Genomic DNA, 21,214 nt, shown 5'->3' on the forward strand with positions numbered 1-21,214 from the left:
TTATACAGAAGGCCACATCCACCAAAAGAAATCACTGTCTGTGACAAGCCTTCTCTATGAATCATTCTCCGCAGATTTGCTGTCCTCAAAAGTACATTCTCTCCAATAAAGTGAGATCCAGAAGGAAAGACATTTCCATTGTTGTGTGATAGAAGCTCTATGTGTGTCACAGCAATTACCTCGAGGGGAGTGTCCGATGCTCCAAGAGAATGACAGACTAGAGGGAAATGCAAACCGCCAGCACAGATGAAATGATGGCGAAGAAAGAAGCACCACGGTGTTTAATGAACAATGCAGCAACTACTCATTACGCCTCTTCTCCAGCTGATCATTAAGCTTTCAGCACTGTTTATGCAACAGAAAAGGAAATGTTGACTCAAGATTTCATACACTTACTATTCACACAAAGAGGAAACCGTGAAGGGTATAATCTGCAATTATAGTACCTGCTGAAGCTGGATCACTGTCACTGAACCTGGATATTAGTTGTTGCAAATACTGTCAATGATGCAGCAACTTTCAAATTTGGGATTCCCTTGCCATGATCACTGAGAATGCAGATTTGAGGGCACACAGAATTAAAAAAAAAAAAAAACAGTAATAAATTGTCTTAAACAATATCCTTATAAATGAATTACTTCAAATTGAGGTTTTAAATCCGTGAGGTCACACAGCAGAGGACATCCTTTCATCTTGTGAATTGGAGGCTCTGGAAAAGCCCAGTTTGTCTATCATCGTTAACTACCTTTAGCATGTAATACTAGTGAACCTTGTGATTCAGTGCTTATTGAGTTAACAAAAGATGAGAGTAATTCATGAATGTGTAACAAAAACAGGAGCTATTCAGTGAATGCACACTGAATGAACAGACTTCATAGTTGCCTCAGCTTTACTCACCTGCTGAGCATATACACCAATCCTTATTAATGAGAAAACTACTCTGAAAACTGTTAAAAACTGCGAATTAAGAGGTGAGGGGAAGTATATGAGCACGTTGGAAACAATTTCCCACATGACACCATGAAAGACTCTGCTCGAAGTCACTGAATTGTGTATTTACTACCTGTTACCTCATTAATAATGTGTGGGCCTTCTGCCTAACTTAGGTTTTCTGATGTACAAAATTGGAGCTTAATTATCTACTTTACGGAGCTGTGGTGGGAAATCCCTGGGATTAAATAAAATAATAGGTTTGAAAGAACAAGTATGAATCCTGTTGAGGACATACAACATGTAGGCTACTGTAAGTCTCTACACAAGCTTCTTAGAAGCCTGGGCTGGGGGTGTACTTCAGTTAATGAAATAATCGCATAGCATGCCAAGGGCCCTTGATTTGATTCCCAGAACTATGTGAAGCAGGTGTGGTGATGCACACCGTAATCCTAGCACTTGAAGAGTAGAGCAAGGAATTGAACATCATCCTCAGTTGAAGTGGGTATTTGCACCATGATATGGAGTCATCAAAAGCTCCCTACATTCAATAACATTAAATGGATCAAGTCAATCCATTTTAAGAAATAACTAAATAATTTCTTTCCTTAAATATTTTTGCTTTGGGGATGAAATACCCAAGAAATACTGTCAAAGTCTAGCCTTCAGAAGGCATGGCAAGGAGAATGCTTGAGATAATACAACTTTAGGACCAGTTTGATACAACTTATTGTGCCACATTTACCTTGGTTTTAAATTTATAGTGAAAACTGGTTTTTAAATTATTTTAAAGAATCATTTATTATGTGTGTGGAGCAGGAGGTGACTTACCTCTAGAATGAACAGGAACGAATGTGGTCGCCAAAGACAAAGGTCAGCCTTGGATATCATTCTTAAGCACCATCTACCTTGGTTTTCAAAGACAAGATCTCTCACTAAGTAGGCCAGTCTCTCAGGGATCTTCCTGACTCTCCCTCTCCAGCCCTAAGATGGTAAGCACATAACCACCATATCCGATTTTCTCTTTTCATTTTCTATTTTTTTCCCTTTGTTGTTTTTGTTTTCTTTGTTGTTGTTGTTGTTGTTGTTTATGATTTAGCAACAAGGAAAACCCTAAGGAAGATGCTTAATCATCATTCAGAATAGTATAGAAGCAGGAGAAGACAGGGAACAGGACAGGAGCCAACCTGAGAGGGCCTCTGAAAGAATCTACGCATGAGGGTATGGAAGCAGATGCTAAGGCTCATAGCCAAACTTGAGGCAGAATTAAGGGAATCTTAGGAGCGGGGAGATAGAGAGACCTGGAGGGGACAGGATATCCACAAGGAGCCTAAAAATCTGGGTCCACAGCGTCTTGCAGAGACTGATGTGCTAACCAAGGACTATGCATGGAGACGACCTAGACTCCTTACTGAGAAATAGTCCATAGGCAGCTCAGTCTCCTTGTGAGTTCCCTAGTAAGAGGAGCAGGGGCTGCCTCTGACATGAACTCAGTGGCTGGCTCTTTGATCTACCCCCTTGGTGGGGCAGCTTTACCAGGCCACAGAGGAAGAGCATACAGCCAGTCCTAATGAGACCTGATAGGCTAGGGTCAGATGGAAGGGGAGAAGGACCACCCCTATCAGTGGACTAGGGAAGGGGCATAGGGAAAGAGGAAGAAAGGGTGAGACTGGGAGGGGCTGAGGGAAGGTGCTAAAGCCAGGACACAAAGTGAATAAAGAATAAATAATAAATCAATAAAAAGATGTAGGTCCTTGGATATCAAACTTAAGTTCTCATGCTTGCTAGGCAAGAACATCATGGACTGAAATATGTTCCTAGCCCTATTTTGTATCTCTCTGTACTGATATACAAAAGCTTTCTTCTTTGCCTACTAAAAGGAATGATGAATTGACTCTTTCATTTCTTCTAGGAATAAAGCTAGTATCATCTGAAAATTTCCTGCTAGGTGTAATGGACAATTAAAGTTTATTGGAGAAAGGTAGCTAGTTAGGTTTCATGTTTCTGTGTAGTGCTTTTTTTTTGGTTTCCAGAGCTTAAGGAATGAAAAGCGTATGGTTTTGCATATACAAGAAGTGACTGTGTCAAGGCAGGATAGTGAAGAATAACTAAAGATGGAAGCTCAGTTTCCATAAAGAAATGAGACCACAGCCCCAAAGGAGGACATTGCTCAAGAGCATGAGCTGTAGAATTGTGCCATCTGATGTCCTAGTCTGGTTCTGAGAATTCTAGTTTGGAAAATATAATAATAAGAAAACTCATATTGTCCTGAGACAGACTACCTAAATTCTTGAAGCCCTTGGATCAAACACGAGTGCATACTGAGGTGAGATTTGAAGCTTGGTAGACACAGTTCTTAAAACCACTTATCCTCAAGTAATTAAGGCCGACTGGAGATTAAATCAAATCAAGAGATCAGTGGTTAATTCACCCCTATGTGAATCCAGTAGAGTCTCTTGAAACTTCCTGTTTGGGGAATATACTGATGAGCAAGGAAGGTATCGTGCCTGTACTGAAAAAATAAAGGGCAGGAAGCTCTGTGTTTGGGATCATCCAAAACCTGTTATCACTGTCTCATGATTCAGGTGTTCTTGAATTGTAAATTCTGTAATAAACCGTAATCATGAGTATGCTGTTTTCCCTGAATTCTGTTTCATTCTAGTGAATTATGGTGTATGAGGCATATTTACAGATTCGTGTTTACTTGGTCTAAAGTAAGCAGTTTACTGAGGACCATGCCATTTAACTTGAAGGGTGTGTATTATCACAGATGGCACTAAGTCACAGCACAGTGAGCATTTACAGACTAGCTTCCTAGCCTACCGAAGGTTCAGGACTGATCCCATCATGTAACTGAAAGAAGATGCATCTTGATGACCTATCTAGTAAGAGGCATGTGGGCTCTAGAGCCCACTCATGCTTTGTAAACTGATCATGAAGAGTTCAGAAAAGTTCGTTCCAGGCATTTTGGGCACATATAACCTTGTATCTCAACATGCATATATGGGAACTGCAGCAATCCAGTATATCTTTCAAAAGAGCATTGTGTGTGAATCCCTAGATGCTGGTTTACCATCCAGGCATCCAGGAAGAATTCTCCGTTTTTTTTTTTTTTTTTTTTTTTTTTTTTTTAGGTTAGTTATGTGAGGATTTTAGAAATGTGGGTGAGGAGAGGAAATGAGTACGTAAGCATATGTACAAAAAGCTATTACCTGGGACATTAGCCATAGCTGGGTAAATTGTCATCACCACAAGCACAGAGATTAACAAAATATCAGTTTACATTTTAAAATATCATCATTTTCCATAAATTTAAGAAAATCACATCACTTTTTAACCTTTATTATTATTATTTATTATAATTTATTCACTTTGTATCCCAGCTGTAGCCCCTTCCCTCATCTCCTCCCATCCCAACCTTCCACCCTCTCTCCTGCCCCATGTCCCTCCCCTAGTACAAGGTCCTCCTCCCCTACTATCTGACCTTAGCCTATCAGGTCTCATCAGGACTTTCTGGAACCTCTTTCTCTGTGGCTTAATAAAGGCCACCTTGCCAAGGGCAATTGATCAAAGGGCAGGCTACCAAGCTCATGCCAGTGACTGCCCTTGCTCCCTTTATAGGAAACCCCCGTGGAGACTGAGCTGAGCTACAGTCTGAACAGGAGATCTAGGTTCTTTCCATGTATAGTCCTTGGTTGATTTATCAGCCATTACAGGCCCCCATGGGGCCCAGACTTTTTGGCTCTTTTGGTATGCTTATGGATTTCCTGTTCCCTCTAAGTCTTTCTGTCTGCCCCTTCTTTCATAAGAACCCCAGCACTCTGCCCAAAGTTTGGCTACAAGTCTCAGCACCTGCTTCAATACCCTGTTGGATAGAGTCTTTCAGAGGCCTTCTGTGGAAGGCTTCTCTCCTGTTCCCTGTCTTTTCCCACTTCCAATGTCTGTTCTCTTTGCCCTTCTGAATGAGACTTAAGCATCTTCCCTAAGGTCTTCCTTGTTGTTTAGCTTCTTTAGGACTATAGATTTTAGTACTTTTAAATAATGGGTTAATTAAAAATTAAAACTTGTTCTTTATCCCATAGATGTATGCCCCTTGCAATATCATTTACTAACCCTTTTTGTGGAATTGTCTCAGAAAATTTCCAAAGCATTAAAAACCACTAATAACCAAAAAAGGGCAGGATTTTAAACTTTGTATATAAAATGTAAATTTAAATATGATTTCTATAAAAATTACCAAAAGTTGAAACTACTAGTAATGATGTATATAGTTTACTTCTGTATGTTTTAAATGTACTTACTTTAAATTTTAATGAAGAATACTTTGATCCTCATCAGGATTGTGCCCTAAGAGTATGCCTATGTAGATGAGGCTTATCTTGAACCCACAAAAATCCTCCCACCAAAAGCTGCTAGGCTGAGATTACAAGTCTACTCTACCATACCCAGCAATTAATTTTATATATCAAATACAAACTGATTTTCAAAAAAGGATATAATCGCTGCATGGCTCGATTTCTCTATCCTGTGGATAGAGCAGTGTCGTCCTATTTATAGTTTGACAGTTGGTGTACATTTCTCATAAGCCTTTTGGGTAGAGTAGCATAGGTGGGGAAAAGGGTATTGCTTCATCTACTTTTAGCTTGCAAATGGCAGACGCCATCCTTGATAAAACGATCTATAGCACTTTATTTAATTAATTAATTTATTTCAATTTATTCATTTTGTATCTGCCTTTTACCTTCGAACTCATCTTCTCCCAATCTCTTCCACATTCACTCTTCTCCCCCTATGTCCTTTCTCTAGTCCCCTGATAGGGGATGTCCTCCTTTCCTTCTATCTGACCTTAGCTTATCAGATCTCATCAAGGCTGACTGCATCATCTTCCTCTGTTGCCTGGTAAGGCTGAACTCCCCCCGCACCCCCTGCCCAGATGGAGATGGACAAAGAGCTAGCCACTGAGCTCATGTCAGAGGCACTCTTACTAGAGAATCCACTTGGAGACTGAGCAGTCTATGGGCTTCATCTGAGCAGAGCATATAGGTCCTCTCCATGCATGGTTCTTGGTTGGAGTATAGGTCTCTGCAAGCCCCCCTGGGCCCAGGTTTTCTGGCTCTGTTGGTCTTGTGGAGCTTCTGTCTCCTCCAGGTCTTTCTATCTCCCTTTTCTTCCATAAGGTTTCCTGCCCCAAAAAACACTGAATGTTTTACAATATATTTGTGTCCATGTTTGTAATTGTATGCATGTGTGCACATGTATGTGTGCAGGTGTGCATACCATGCACATACATGTAAAGTCAAAGAAAGATGGTAAGTATCCATTCAGTTCAGTATCCAACTTATTTCCTTAAGATGGGTTTTCTCACTGTGCCTGGACCTCTCCATTTATTGGCTAAGCCAAAAGCCTGTAAGCCCCCAAGATTCCCTCCCCAAACTCCAGCACTGAAGTCAGGGGAATACTTGTTAATGCCTTGCTTTTTACAATAGAGGTGAAGATTCAAACCCAGGTCTTCAGGCTTTCACTTATGCACTGATCCATGTCCCCAGACCCACAATCTATGTTAACACAGCTATTATCTTTTCTTCAAATGCTTTGCTTTTGTATCTCACAAATAAACATAATAATGAAGCTTGCTGAGAACCAAACCTGGCTGGGCTTAGTTAAATATCTGCTGTTGAATCACTTGGGAAACTGAGAACTGATAGGAAAGAGTTTGGGAAGGGAGTGATTTAACTCAGATCCCTACAATGAGAGTATTTTGTGAAAATATCCCAACCAGTGAAACTTGCAGTCAAGGTTAAATAAAAAAATGCTCTAGAACTTACTAGATTGTAGATGTTAAATAACAGGTCGTTTTTTAAAAAAAAAAAATAACTAAGGAAGAATTTACTTTAAAGTGGCCAAGTGAAGACAAATACACTGGAGCTTTATGAAAATGCTTATACCATTATCAAGTGATTCTTTGGGGCCTAAGGATGCTTAATCCTCTACATGACTCACTCACAGGTACACACTGAACTATCACTATGTCACATGTCACATCACACATGTTCTGGAGACATGGGATATAGTAAACAAAACAGTCAAAAAGTGAGTCAAAGGCTAGATACTTGGACTCACAAACTCACACACAGAAGCATACATTTGCATGCACACCACAAACACACACGCACACACACACACATTAAATATACAACATAAGTCAATAATTGAAATCACAAACACTAAAAGCACTACATACTAATAAATGATTGAATGACCATTTTTGCTAGTGACAATATTAAATGATTTAGTCTTTTGGAAAGCATTTTCTCAAACATATTAAACATGATAATACCAACAGAAAGAGCATTTTTACTTTGTGGTATTTACTCAGATGACTTAAAAATTATGGACACATGGAAACATGCCTATGAATGTGCATGCCTCATTTATACATGACTACCTAAAATCTTAATGACTCAAGGTGCCTGCCTTTAAATTTTATGATATATCAATCTAATGAAACATTGCATAGCATTGAGATCAATGAAACTGTACGTCATTAAAAAGTACACTGGGACCTTAAAAACATAGTACTAAGCAAAATAAGCAGGGCCAAAGAATTTGGATATTGTAAGAATCCAACATTTGAGAAAATGCACAGCTATAGAGACTGGCTAGTGGCTTCTGAGAGTTAAAGTACAAAAGAGGGAATAATGGGTGAAAAGCTGTTTTTCCTGATCATTTTTTCCCTCTAAATCTAAAGTTTTCTAAAGCAAAATCAGTTAATGAAAATACATACATCCAATAATTACTGCCATATAAAAATAAATCATTTCTAAGTATTCTAAAATATTTTTTTCTCATCAACAGGTCAGGAATCAATGTATCACATTTTTAGCATGTAAGATTGTCAGAACAGTTAATATCCATATTAAATATTTGCTTTAAATATTCATTTTAATGGCAACAAGTGTTCATTTGTACTAAGGATGCATTAATTTTAACTCACTTATTTTAAATATTCAGATATATAAGTGTAGATTCTGATAATCTCCTTTATGTGAAATACAAAAATACAATACTCACAATATTAACACTTCAGTCCATAAACACAAGTGAAAGACAAATGAATAAATATTCATTCTGTTTCTAAGAATTTGTTAATCTACATAGTGCTTATGTTCTGGGTGGTATGAGGTTAAAATCACATAAAGAATCATGTTCTTCTCTTTCACACACCATTAAAAGAACTGTTAATGACCCCAAGTTCTCCAGTAATTTATTTATTTTTTTCACTCTGTCAAAGAGTAAGAACAATGACTCAGGCATCGATTACATTGTCTTTAGTTAGTTTTATTTGGGAGCAGCACATTACAATATGGTTTTCCTAGCAGTGCTCTAAGACCCAGAGCATATGGGGTATTTCTTCTCATTGTCCCATTGAGTCATCAAATTTCCTCTGCCAGGTAAGTACTAATATGTCCTTCCTATGCTCACAGAACCAGAAAGTAAAATTTCTCACAACGCCACATGTTGGTAGGAGGCAAAACCTGGCTACATTTAATGATTAAAGTTGAGCCTTTGCAACTTTCAGGATCCCGCTTGTCATACCTTTAGAGGCCAGTTTCATTTGCCTATTTATAAATTCAATTTCATGATTAATCTGGAAGATACTATTAATGAATAGGAATGCCTCACAGACAAACTTGAAAGCAAACAATAAAACGAAGACAAAGTGAGATGCTTAGTTATGCACTTGCTGTGTTATATAAATCTCTCATATACATTAAAATTAAAATTCTTTAATGAAAGTTAAAATCTATTTCATATAAAGACATCAGTTTTGCAGATCAGTACTCAGTAGCAGTATAGCAAGGAACCTGGTATTCGGTTTTGATGCAAATGTCTAACCCTTACTTTTATAGATATTCTTTAAATATCCATAAACTTATTATTTAAAAATCCAGTACTTGCACCCTAATCTTTCCACTGCCTTCATTGTGTCATTTTTTTTTTTTTTCTGTAGCTGAATGTGCTCCTTCTACAGACTCATCTCTGACAGTCACTGTAATTTTGGCTTCCTCACCATTCAGGAGAGAGCTACATAAAAGAACCATCACCTCTCCCTGATGTTTAATCAGGGCCCAGCATGCTCAGGTCCTTTTATGAAAGCTCCCTGGCAGGAAATCAAAGTCCCTTTCTTCAAAAACAATAAAACATGAAACAGAGGGATCTATCTGTCAATCAGGATAGATTTCTCTTTTTACAAAAAGAAAGGTCCCTCCAAGAATAAAAAGCTTTCACACTAATTAATATCCATTAAAGTTCCCACCAGTTTAAAGGCTTGACCAAAGTCAAGAATTACCAAGCTAATTCAAATCCAGGAGGTACTTTTCCATTATGCTTGTGAAATGACAAGAGAAAGTACTTTACCCAGAAAAGGACAGGACAGTTAATTATAATTTGCACTTTATAGTTGCATGAACAACCTCAATAGGTTGGCTCTTAAAATTTTCACTGAAATATAATATTGTAATCAATCATTCAAATCTCATTTAAGTCTCTAACCATTTATAGTTTACCCCCATAAAAAGGTAAATATTTTCAGGCCTGAAAACACAACAATGTATCCTAACTTATAAACTTTTCATCAATAATAATTTCAATTTCTTAATGGTGTTCTCTATATCATATAGTATTCTACACATAATAAAAAGAGTAAACAAGACAAAGGAGCTTTTCTGAATCCTTTTACATAATGTTTCACTCTTGATTTTCTAGCCCATGTGGCTGGACACCTCTCAAGATAAAGCTATGTATCTTTCATCTCTCTTTAATCATTTTGATATTGGCCAAAACAAGTGGTGATACTAATTAACTAAGTGGAACTTCTTGGGGTAGGGTGGAAGTTTTATAGAGGCTTGCAGATCAAAGAAAACATTAAGAGTGGCTGGTAACTTTCTGTAAATAGCTAAGGACCAAATCTACAGGACAAAGGACTGCAAAGAAGCAAGATAAACTTTAAAACATCTTTACCTGCTTTAAATATATGATGCCTTTCCTAAAATGTGTAAATGTCATTAGATCCCTTATAGGTCAAATTTAACACATAGATACTACACAATAATAATTATGAAATAACCTTAGTTAAATAACATTGTATCCCATATGAACCCTGCCTATCTTCCTTGACTGAAAAACAACTGTGATCCAAACAAGTGATTACAGAAAACCTGAACAGCTTTAAAAATAATAAAAATGTTAGAGACTTAACTAAAAGAATGAACTTGAAGCTATGTTCAAAACCTCACCAAAAGATGATGATAAGTTTTAATAACTTATCTAAGTGCTATCTCAACCAAGCCCATTGAAGGGGGCAGTTCTGGTGACCCTAGCACTCAAAGTGCTCCCTGGAATAGAGAACAAAAGTTATAGATAACTGGACATAGTGACACAGGTCTTTAATCTCAGTACTCAGGAGGCAGAAGCAGGAAGAACTCTGTGAATTTGAAGATAGGCTACTCTACATAGTAAGTTCTGGGACAGATATGGCTGCATAGAGAGACCCTGTCTCAAAACATAATAATAATCAAGAGAAGTATCTAGACCCCAGAAAAGATCTTGCAAATTATGGATTAATAGGGGATGGCACAAATAGTTCACTGTAGGAAGAAAAAAAGTAAATCCTAGCCTAGCTAGCAAACATCCTCTATATAGGTTGGGAATTCAGGCCACTATCTTTCTAAATGATTTTATGTAATTAAAAAAATAACAGTCAAATATATGATACAGTGGTTTAAATATGATACAAAGTAGTATCTGTTATTTTGAAACAGCTATTTTTTAAAGAATGTATGAGTTAGTAAAGATGTGCAGTGCAGATGTAGCTGTGAAGAGTACTTGCATTATTTTATCCACATCACCAAGAGTCATGCCTTCTGTGTGCTACACTCACTCCAAGCTCTTCTTACTCCCACTCACTAAATGATGATACTACCCTAAATTTACTCCCTACTACTTTTCTCCATAAAGGCTTTACTGCAAACATACCATGCACTCTCCATGTACTCAGCATCCATTCAACAGTAATTAGCGCTTCTACTCAGGGTTTGAGACATACAATGAAGCTGCTGGCATGCAGCCCCTTTGACAGCACACCCACCTTATAAACATTCTCATGACTCTCGTGTGTCTGGGATTCTGCTTACACTGCAGCTGTAGAAAATAACAAGGGGTGTTTGCAAATATACAAACCTAACATGGTGCCATAAATATAATGCCACAGGCTGAACCAAATGTAACATGACAGAGGATAGAATATGGAGAAAAATGAGAGTTAGAGAAAAGTTTGAAGAAAGGCATATTCTGTGGGTATATCCTGGAGAATTTGAATGGTTTTAGGAACCTGTCACCCAGGAGAGAGAGAGACAAAAATATGCTTTTTCCCTGGGGAGTGTGAACAGACAGGAGAGAACACAGAGTGGAGCTGAGGGTCAGTGAGAAGGTTGGGCTCAGTATAGAGACACTCTACCCTGCCTTACAAGAAATTCTGTTTGGTTGTGGAAATAAAGTAAAATAGTCACACACACAGGTGGGTGGTATGGTCAGAGGTCTGATTTCTAATGATGATATCTAAAAGCCAAACTTCTATTGTAATTAAGAGATAAAATAGGAATGTCCTGTATGATACATGAGAAACTTGACAAGAAGCGAACATGTAAGAAATGTTAAAATGTCAGGTTATGTCATAGCAAAATGTAAATTGTGCAAACTACTGGAAGCAGGAGAAAGGACAAATGCTCATGCAACCATAATGCATTCAACAGGCTCTTTCATCAGTAGAGAAATCATTATAGAATGTGTCACGCTATAGGGTGAACTAGCTCCATCTACTAAGTTTCAGATTGTTCTACCTTCTCTCCTTCCATGTTATCCAAGAGAACATTTTCAAGCAAACTCTTGACATATATAATTCTTTTGGAAATAAAACTGAGGCTTTCAAACATGTTTTTGAGAACTAAAATTCTAAAGATACAGAGCTTATAGGTGAATCTAAATTCTTATCAGAGAACAAAGAAAAAGGTAGAATGGTTTCCAGTTCATATAAAAGGACAGTCTTAATTTGTACCTAATCTGAATTCTTCAAAACATAGTCCTATTGACTTTATCCTACAAGTATAAATATAAATCTTGAAACATTAAATACTTAAGAATCATGGAATAAAATAAAATATTATAAAAGAAAATTTTGTTTTTAAAAATGTAAGTACTTGCCAATCACAAAGGATTCTAAATGAACACCTAACTCAGTAATACAAGCATGCATAGATATTGCATATATTATGTTACATATAGATTCTCCGCCACACTCTGAAACCATTCAAGCTCCTTTGTGTATGTAATGGTATCAGCATAACAGACTTTTATTCCCATATCAATTAATTAAGACAACCCCAACAGATATAACTATAGTCCCACCTAATGTAGGTAATTGCTTACTGAAGTTCTTGTTCCACATGATTCTAGGCTGTATTAAATTAACATTTATAGCTAAGCATACAGTTACTAGTAATGAACAAATAGAAAATACAACAAACAAGATGGATGTAAACAATCAAAATTATACACTAAATCCTACTTCTCCATAACTTAGAAACACATTAACACTTAAATCTAAACAATCAGTAACAAAAAAGGCATAAATCATAAATACGGATCCATAATGACTATAATTTTATACTCATATATACATTAGTCTGGGATGAGAAAGGTCTTTCTTAGCAAATCATAAATCATAGGAGATATCTTATGAGGGGGAAAACTCTAATAGCAGAGAAACTGAGCCAGTCAAAGCCCTATGGTATTTATGGTAAAGGTGGAGTTGCAATTATGAATATACACTGGAGTCTATCTCAAATTGGATAATAAGATAGAATAACTTCAAAACAACACAGATCAATATGAGCTCACAACGCACAATTAACAATAAATAAATAACAAAAAAGTTAAACTAGAGAAAAATGAAGCTCATTAGTAATTAAGTTAGTGGAAATTAGGGTGATGATATAGTGGAACACATTTTCCTCTCAACAGAGGAGCTATACATTAATTTACTGTCTGCTTGTTTATTACAGTAAGTACTGACTGTAACTTAACACTGAAAGCCTACGAATTGCAGTAGTCAAACATTCCCATATGACACAAGGTATCAATATGCATGTGGCATCGTGGATATTTACTGAAAGATTAATTATGTACATAAAAGCAAACAAGAAAACTTTATGGAAGAAATTTGTATTTACAGGTCTATTTATAGCCCATCCTGCATATATCAATTTATAAGACATTAAAAGAACATATACAGAAACGAATGCAAGAATATGAATAGAACAAATTTCTGTTTGTGCAAAAATTAAATAATTATTACTGAAATATTTTTATGACAAGGAAAAATGTTCATAAAGGCTGAATTGAATAAAGAAATTAGGCATAAATAATCCTGTTTTGTGACATATCATATATGCTGATATTTAACATTACACATATAGTTAATTAGAATTTGGAAGTATACATAAAATAATATGTGTCTCATAGCCAAACTTTGGGCAGAGTTCAGAGAATCTTATGAAAGAAGGAGAGGATGAAAGACCTGGAGAGGACAGAAGCTCCAAAACCTGGGCACAAGGGTCTTTTCTGAGACCAATACCCCAACCAAGGACCATGCATGGAGAAAACCTAGAACCACTGCTCAGATGTTGCCCATGGCAGCTCAGTATCCGAGTGGGTTCCCTAGTAAGGGGAACAGGGGTTGTCTCTGACATGAACTCAGTGGCTGGCTCTCTGATCACTTCCCCTGAGGGGGGAGCAGTCTTGCCAGGCCACAGAGGAAGACAATGTAGCCTGATAGGCTAGGTTGAGATGGAAGAGGAGGAGGACCTCCCCTATCAATGGACTTGGGGAGGGGCATGGGAGGAGAAAACGGAGGGAGGGTGGAATTGAGAGGGGACAAGGGAGGGGATACAGCAGGGATACAAAATGAATAAATTGCAATAAATAAAAAATAAATTAATTTAATTAAAAATATATAATATGATTGTTAGCACTCTTGGCTTGGAATTCACACAGATCCTCTGAATTTCAATTTTTAGGTCTATTTCTAAAAATTCCAAATAAAGGAAGCAAGCGCTACTTTGGGAGAAAGTTTACAAAATTCGAAGTCTACAATGAAAATAATGTCATATACTACTTATTTTTTTTTAAAAAAAAATAAATAGTACTCTTTGTTAAGCCTGGACTTGCTCCAATCCAACATTAGGTGGACTAAGGCTGGAAGGAAAGGTTCATGGTGAATGAGCTGAGATTCAGGTGTCAGGCGCAGGAGTGGATGAAAAAGCTACTACAGAAATAGAATCAACTTCAGTGAGTGTGCTCTTTGATGTTTTCTGTTGCAAGACTTTGGGGATGAGAAGAAGTACCTTTAACAATCCAGCTAGTCTAACAGATGATCAAGGATGAACAATCAAGACAGTGTGGCTCATAAAATCCTTCCTTTCCCTGGATACTTCCTGCATAACTCTGTAAAACTGAAGCCAAGTTTCTCTTCCTTAAGGATGCACATTTGCCTTAGGCCATAAGACATTAGCTTCCTCTGAACTCTAACACAATTAATCCTATTGTTATCTGGTGTTTGCTGCTCTTTCTGCCTGGAGGCTTGTCTTAAAATGCTAGTTTACTGTTATTTAATTTTCATTTATTAGTGACTTTGGGGGTGTAGTGAATATGAAAGAGGATCTAGTAAATAATAAAACCTGTAAGACAGGCTTTTCTGGTCTGCAGCATCTACCCTAATTACTGCTATCTTCACCCAGCTCTGCTCTTACAGCTGTCCCTCAAACATCCTTTGGAGGCATCTCTATATCATCTGGTAGGTCTTTTTGTGGACCAGCTCCTCTGTCTTTCAGTGGTCTTGGATTTTATGTCTTAAATCTCTTCAACATTTCATCTCACCTTACCTCAATTTGGAGGGATGAAGAGTCAGTTATTTGCAAAGCTTTCATCATCAATTAAAGAGATATCTCTAAAGATGTGTGCCTCATCTATAATACACAAAAATTCACATAATGTGTTTTTATCTGAAACCAGATAAACATCATCTGAAGCAATATCAAATTCAATGATGATGTTGATGATGAAAACATCCGCCCAACAGTACTTTTAGTTTCTGATATATGGTATATACATTTAATTTATGGTATATATATACTTATATACACATACAATGAATAATGATCAACCAGTTAACATTTCCAAATAAATATTTTAAAGTATAGATTAACATGTAGTAATTGCACACATTTAAAAAGTCACTGTGATGTTTCAGTATCCTTATTCACTGTGTTTGGAACAAATAAGGGTAATTAACATATCTATCTCTTTATCATTATTTTATGTTTGAAAGATTTGTATTCCTCTCTTTTTTCCATTAAATATTGATTATGTTATGGTGAATCATAGTTACTCCACTGAGCTAAACAAAACAAGTTTGAATTCCCTCTGTTTGGGTATCATTATCAAACTGCCTCTTTCTTCCTCCTGCCACACTTTGCAAGTTCTAGTAATCACTCACTCTTCTATATTCAGATAGACTTTTTGGAATCCACCTATAACATTCTATAACATAGAATAATGTATACTTTGTCTTTCTATCTCTAATTTAGCATAGTGTCTTCCAGATCCATCCATTTTGATTCAAATTATAGTATGTCATTCTTTTCTTCATATGAATAATATTCTATTCAGTGTATGCCACTTTTACTTCACTCATTCAGCCATGAATGGACCTGGGTGCAGTATCTCAGCTCTGTGAATAGTGAATTGTGAATAATGCAGCAATGAACATGGGAACAAAAGTATCTTTCTGACTATCCAGATTTCATTTTCTCCTCTTAAAATCCCAGATATGGACTAGCTTAACCATGTAGAAGTTCCATTTTAGTTTTTGGAGGAACTTATGTAATGATCTTATAATGGCTACCTTAATCCACATTCTCAACAATAATGTGTGAGAGATCCCTTTTCTTTGCTTCCTTGTCTACATTGTTTTTTTTGGGGGGGGTGGAGGGGGCAGAGGGTGTCTTTCTGGTAGCAGCTGTTCTAACTGGGGTGCAGTGATATCTCTTTGTGGTTTTAATTTGTATTTTTACATTGCAAAAGACTAATGAAGCTGAGAATTTTCTTTTCATAAACGCATTGGCATGATGAGTATCTTCTTATAAGGAACATTTCTTCAGATCTTTTGCTCATTGGTGGCTGAATTATATGGATTTTGTGTTATTTAGTTCATTTTATACTCTAAATATGAATCATTTGTCAGAAAAAATTTTTGAAAAAAAGTCTCCCATCTTCTAAACTGTCCTTCCATTCTGTTGACTGTTTTTCCCACTGTGTTCACTTACTTTGCTTTTGCTATACATTCTTTTGTCCTTTTATGAAGAACAAACAAAAACACACCCCAAAACACTCAAAACAATTTTACATTGATGACATGAGCTGTTTAGAATATTATTTCATTTAATAATGTTCTAATTTCTGGTCTAACATTGTATGACTTTTTCCACTTTGAGTAACTTTTGTATAGGATGAGTATCAACTTTACACATCAGTAAAAACACCAAGAAAGAAATCATGGAAGTAATCTCATTAACAACCACAAAACAATCTAGGAATAAATATACAAAGGAAGTAAAAGATCTGTCCAGTGATAATTACAAAGTACTGATGAAAAATACTCAGGAGGACTCAAAGAAATGGTAAGACCTCTCATAATCATGGACTAGAAATATTAACATTGTTAAAAAATGTCTATGTTGCCCAAAAGGATTTAAAGATATGATGACATTCTCATGAAAGTATCAAAGACAGCCCAGACTCTTCTTTAGTCACTCTGCCCAGCGACAGAGCCAAGGCAGGGCAGGAATCCCACTGTAAGGACATATTGCAGCTGGGAGCGTGGGAGGGGCTGTACCAACAATGTCAGAAGTGGGATGTCCCAACAAGAAGGTACCGACTAGGATGCATGCTTAAAATAAAATTTTTGAGGTCACATGAATAATATCCTTTGCTATGATTACAATCTTTATGTATCTTGTTGTGAAAGTGGGGCAATGTCAACAAGGCATACAACTTGTCCCTGTGGTGGGAAAATGGGCTGCACAAAAACATCTCTTCAAGAACATATTACTTCTGAATTTGCAGGAACACCAACAGAGTGATTTGTTCAATACGTGCAGCATTACCTGGAGGTGATCCTAGTCATACCTCATATGACTTCATAGCTTCTATGACCCTTGAACAAAGAGCATCTAGCAATTTAAATGAACTAAGTGGTGGTACACAGATACTTAGAATATTTTCCCCTTGTTGGAGGTTAGGAGGCCCTTGAGCTTCTCAGTTAAACATGCACTGTCCTTGCTAGTTCTACTGGTAAGCTCTCTTCTCCAAGTTCACACTCTCCAAGAAGTAGAGAAGCCATGGACCCTATAGTTAAGCTGTTATCCCAGTTTTCAGGAGTGAGACATTTGCAGGAGGACAACGTAAGTCTTTAGTTACTTCCACCTTTCAGTTATACGTGCAGCTGTTACTCTAGTGGCAGCATGCACAAGACAGCACAGCAACAAATAGAGGAGATCACAACACAAGCTGGCACACTAGCACAGCTATAGTGTGTGTATATACAGTCCACGGCTAAGGCCAACAAAGCAAACAGCCAGCAGCCAATCCAGAACTCCCAGTTTCTTTTTTTTAACTTTTATTAATTACACTTTATTCACTTTGTATCCCCCCATGAGCCCCTCCCTCCTCCCCTCCTAATCGTACCTTCCCTCCTCCTTCTTCACTCATGCCCCTCCCCAAGTCCACTGATAGGGGAGGTCCCCCTCTCCTTCCTTCTGATCCTACTCTATCAGAGCTCATCAGGAGTGGCTGCATTGTTTTCCTCTGTGGCCTGGTAAGGCTGCTTCCCCCCGTCAGGGGGATGTGAACAAAGAGCAGGCCAACCAGTTTATGTCAGAGGCAATCCCATTTCCCATTACTATGGAACCCACTTGGATACTGAACTGCCATGGGCTACATCTGTGCAGAGGTTCTAGGTTATCTCCATGCATGGTACTTGGTTGGAATATAAGTCTCTGAAAAGACCCCTATGTTCAAATTTTCTGGTTCTGTTGTTCTCCTTGTGGAGTTCCTGTCCTCTCCAGATCTTACTATTTCCTTTTATCAAGGTTGAATGAGCCCAACATTTCTGAAACAGAGTGCCAAGCATGCAGATCACAACCTGTTTGTCCAGGAGCTCCTTATGTCTAAATCAGTGTGTGAAGAGTGCTCACTCTTAGATGAGAATGAACGGGGGAAGATGGCAGATTCATTAGAGTAAAATGAGCAGTGGAGATCTTATGACTATAGACAGTGCATTAGAAAATCTAAATTTAAAAGAGAGCAATAAAGGAAAAGAGCCCCCACCACCTCCTGTTTAATGACTTTCTCACTTTCAACAATGTCCTCTGTGCTGTATTTGCCAATTGAAGTGGACAACAGCTATCCCCATTTTGTGTGGTGACTGTAATTTCATGTTTATCACTCTTGTTAGATTTAGTATACATTTACAACGATGATTAATGAGTAATGATGATTAATCATTTCCACTTCACTTTTACTTCTAGCAGCTAAATGTAGGTAGCATTGCAGGGTGATCTCTGCTATCTGTACCTTGATAAGCAAAAGGCTCCTCTAATATCTACATTCAAACTGAAGTAGAAAATTAAAATCTGTAATGAAGCTGCTATGGAATTTCTGAATATCAAGGAAAAAAATTCTTGGATGACTTACCTAATGACTACATAAGCATTTTTTTTTTTTATTTTGCAGAATGTATATGTTTCAGTGACCTTGTTACTTAAATATAAATAAATAAATATATATATATATATATTTAAAGAAAGAAGTAAACCTTTTTTAAAAATTAACAATAAATGTAAAAAACACAGCCCAAAGCTTCCCCAACATTACTTGATGAAAGGGCAGTATAACTTTTAAATAATGCCTTTCTGATTCACCCATAAGGGTGCCTCCTATGCACAAAACCTTTTGTACAGCGGAGCCCATGGCTTCTAATTAAATGTAGTGTCCCACTATGTGACTGTCCTTTCAGCCGGTCAATCATCTTGCCTTTGATGAACACAGCCTGTCTCTAGCTCATCAGTAGAAGACACACCAGTAAAGGCAGAATCTGCTTCAGGGTGGACCTGTGCTCTTAAAACAAATCCTGTTTGAATTTGCTGAAAGTTTTCACTTTTTGTGGGTGTTTAAATAAACATGTTCTATTGTTAAACATGCCATTCAGGTGTAGGGGAATTTTATTTATTCACTATTCAGTGACGTTAACCTGAATTATGTTGTCTTGTTTTTAAATATTTCACATTTTCAATCATAAAAATGAAAACACCAAAGATGTTCTTTATAAACTTAAAAAGGGGGCGGGGGGAGCAGGAGCTCCACAGGAAGACCAACAGAGCCAAAAGTCCTGGGCCCAGGGGTTCCTGCAGAGACTGATACTCCAACCAAGGAGCATGACTCCCTGCTCAGATGAAGCCCATAGGCTGCTCAGCTTCCAAGTGTGTTCCCTAGTAAAGGGAGCAAGGGCTGTCTCTGACATGAACTCAGTTGCCTGCTCTTTATTCACCTCTCCCTGGGAAGTGCAGCCTTGCCAGGTCACAGAAGAAGATGATGCAGTCAGCCCTGATGAGACCTGATAGGCTAGGGTCAGATAGAAGGGGAGGAAGTTCTCCCCTATCAGTGGATTAGGGGTAGGGCATAGGACAAGAAAGGGGAGGGCGAGGGCAGTGTGGCTGGGAGGAGAGGAAGGTGTGTACACTACAGTGAGGATACAAAGTAGATAAATTGTAATAAATAATAATTAATTAAAAAGAAAATATAAAATTACAAAAAAAAATAAAAGAAAAAAGAAACTTTAAAAAAAAAAACCCTATAGTTAATACAGAAGTGCAAAAAGCCAGAATAGGAGAGCACTTTTGGGATAAAAGAGCAAATCCAAAGCCATCAATATACATATTAAAGGCAACAGTAAATACAGCAGCATGTTACTGACAGAAGACAACCAGTATATGAACCAATGGAACCAGAGTAGAAATAAACCAACACTGTTATACCAACTGCACTCAGAACAAAAATGCTATAAACATACTAACAAGGAAAAACAGCCACTTCAATAAGAATAACTGAAGAGTCATATATACAAGACTAAAACTTGACCCCTGAATCTTACCCTATACCCAAATCCACAGTTCTCTTTATCCTGGTGGCACATTATATTTCCTAGAAAGTGTTGATTTGAAGTTTTTGACTAACTTCTTTTCAGATAATTTCTCAGATGAATCCAAGTGATTCAACAGATAATTCTTTGATAAAGAACAGGTTATTTTTTTTGCATTTACTGCCCCCTCAAAGTAACAATTGGAACAGGAGGTCTTTGTAGTGTAACTGAACCAAAGCAAAGTGTGTGTGCTTTCAGAGTAATGTAATAATAATTATGGGAAGAAATAAATCAAAGGACAGTGAGTTGCTAACTACAAAATGCATTCCAAACCTCTTATATGGGTGAAATGCAATGATTGCATGTACTGTTCATGGTCAGTGACATGCCAATGTAGAAAAGGGAATCCAGAGCTATGAACAAGGTCAATGAAACTATTTGTAGCAGGTAAAAACACAAAATAAAATTCATAGTACTTTACTAGTAAAAATCAAAGGATACAACTCTCCCAGCAGTTCAGGCTTGCCTTAAGTGCCGGCCTATGCATTTAAAATAATTTTCTAACAAAATCAAAGAGAGGAGATACACAATCCACTTAGAAGGAGTGTGGTGATTAGGATGGGAAACCTTTATGTGTCGTAAGTCACTGCTAAGGCAAAGCCTGGGGAAAAAATATTTATAAGCAGAAAAATCCAGAAAACGAGACTAACGGGAAGGGACGTCATATACCTTTTGCATGTAATCAAAAATAGATGATAGAGTACCTGACATGAGATATCCAAAACGCTGTCAAAAATTACATTAGTGTTTCCTCTGCCTTTCTGATAGAAAAGAAACCCAACTGAATAATAACACTACCAAAGGTAAAGCAAGCTTCAGAGGATGAAGGGCTTTAGTCCTTCCAATCAATCACTGGAAAACAGTGTACCTTGACCTAACTATGAAAAAGTATTTTAAATACAGCAAATGGAA

General features: G+C 37.2%; 1 protein-coding gene and 1 pseudogene across 7 annotated transcripts in view; one reads left to right on the forward strand and one right to left on the reverse strand.

Moving 5' to 3' along the window:
- Positions 1-21,214, reverse strand: part of Nrg3 (neuregulin 3) — a 1,164,783-nt gene that overhangs the window by 1,096,258 nt on the left and 47,311 nt on the right. The gene's annotated exons all lie outside the window — the stretch shown is intronic.
- Positions 16,959-17,636, forward strand: LOC110539390 (E3 ubiquitin-protein ligase KCMF1-like; annotated as a pseudogene).

This window comes from Meriones unguiculatus, chromosome 9 (assembly GCF_030254825.1).
Source record: "Meriones unguiculatus strain TT.TT164.6M chromosome 9, Bangor_MerUng_6.1, whole genome shotgun sequence".
Taxonomy (NCBI): Eukaryota; Metazoa; Chordata; class Mammalia; order Rodentia; family Muridae; genus Meriones; species Meriones unguiculatus.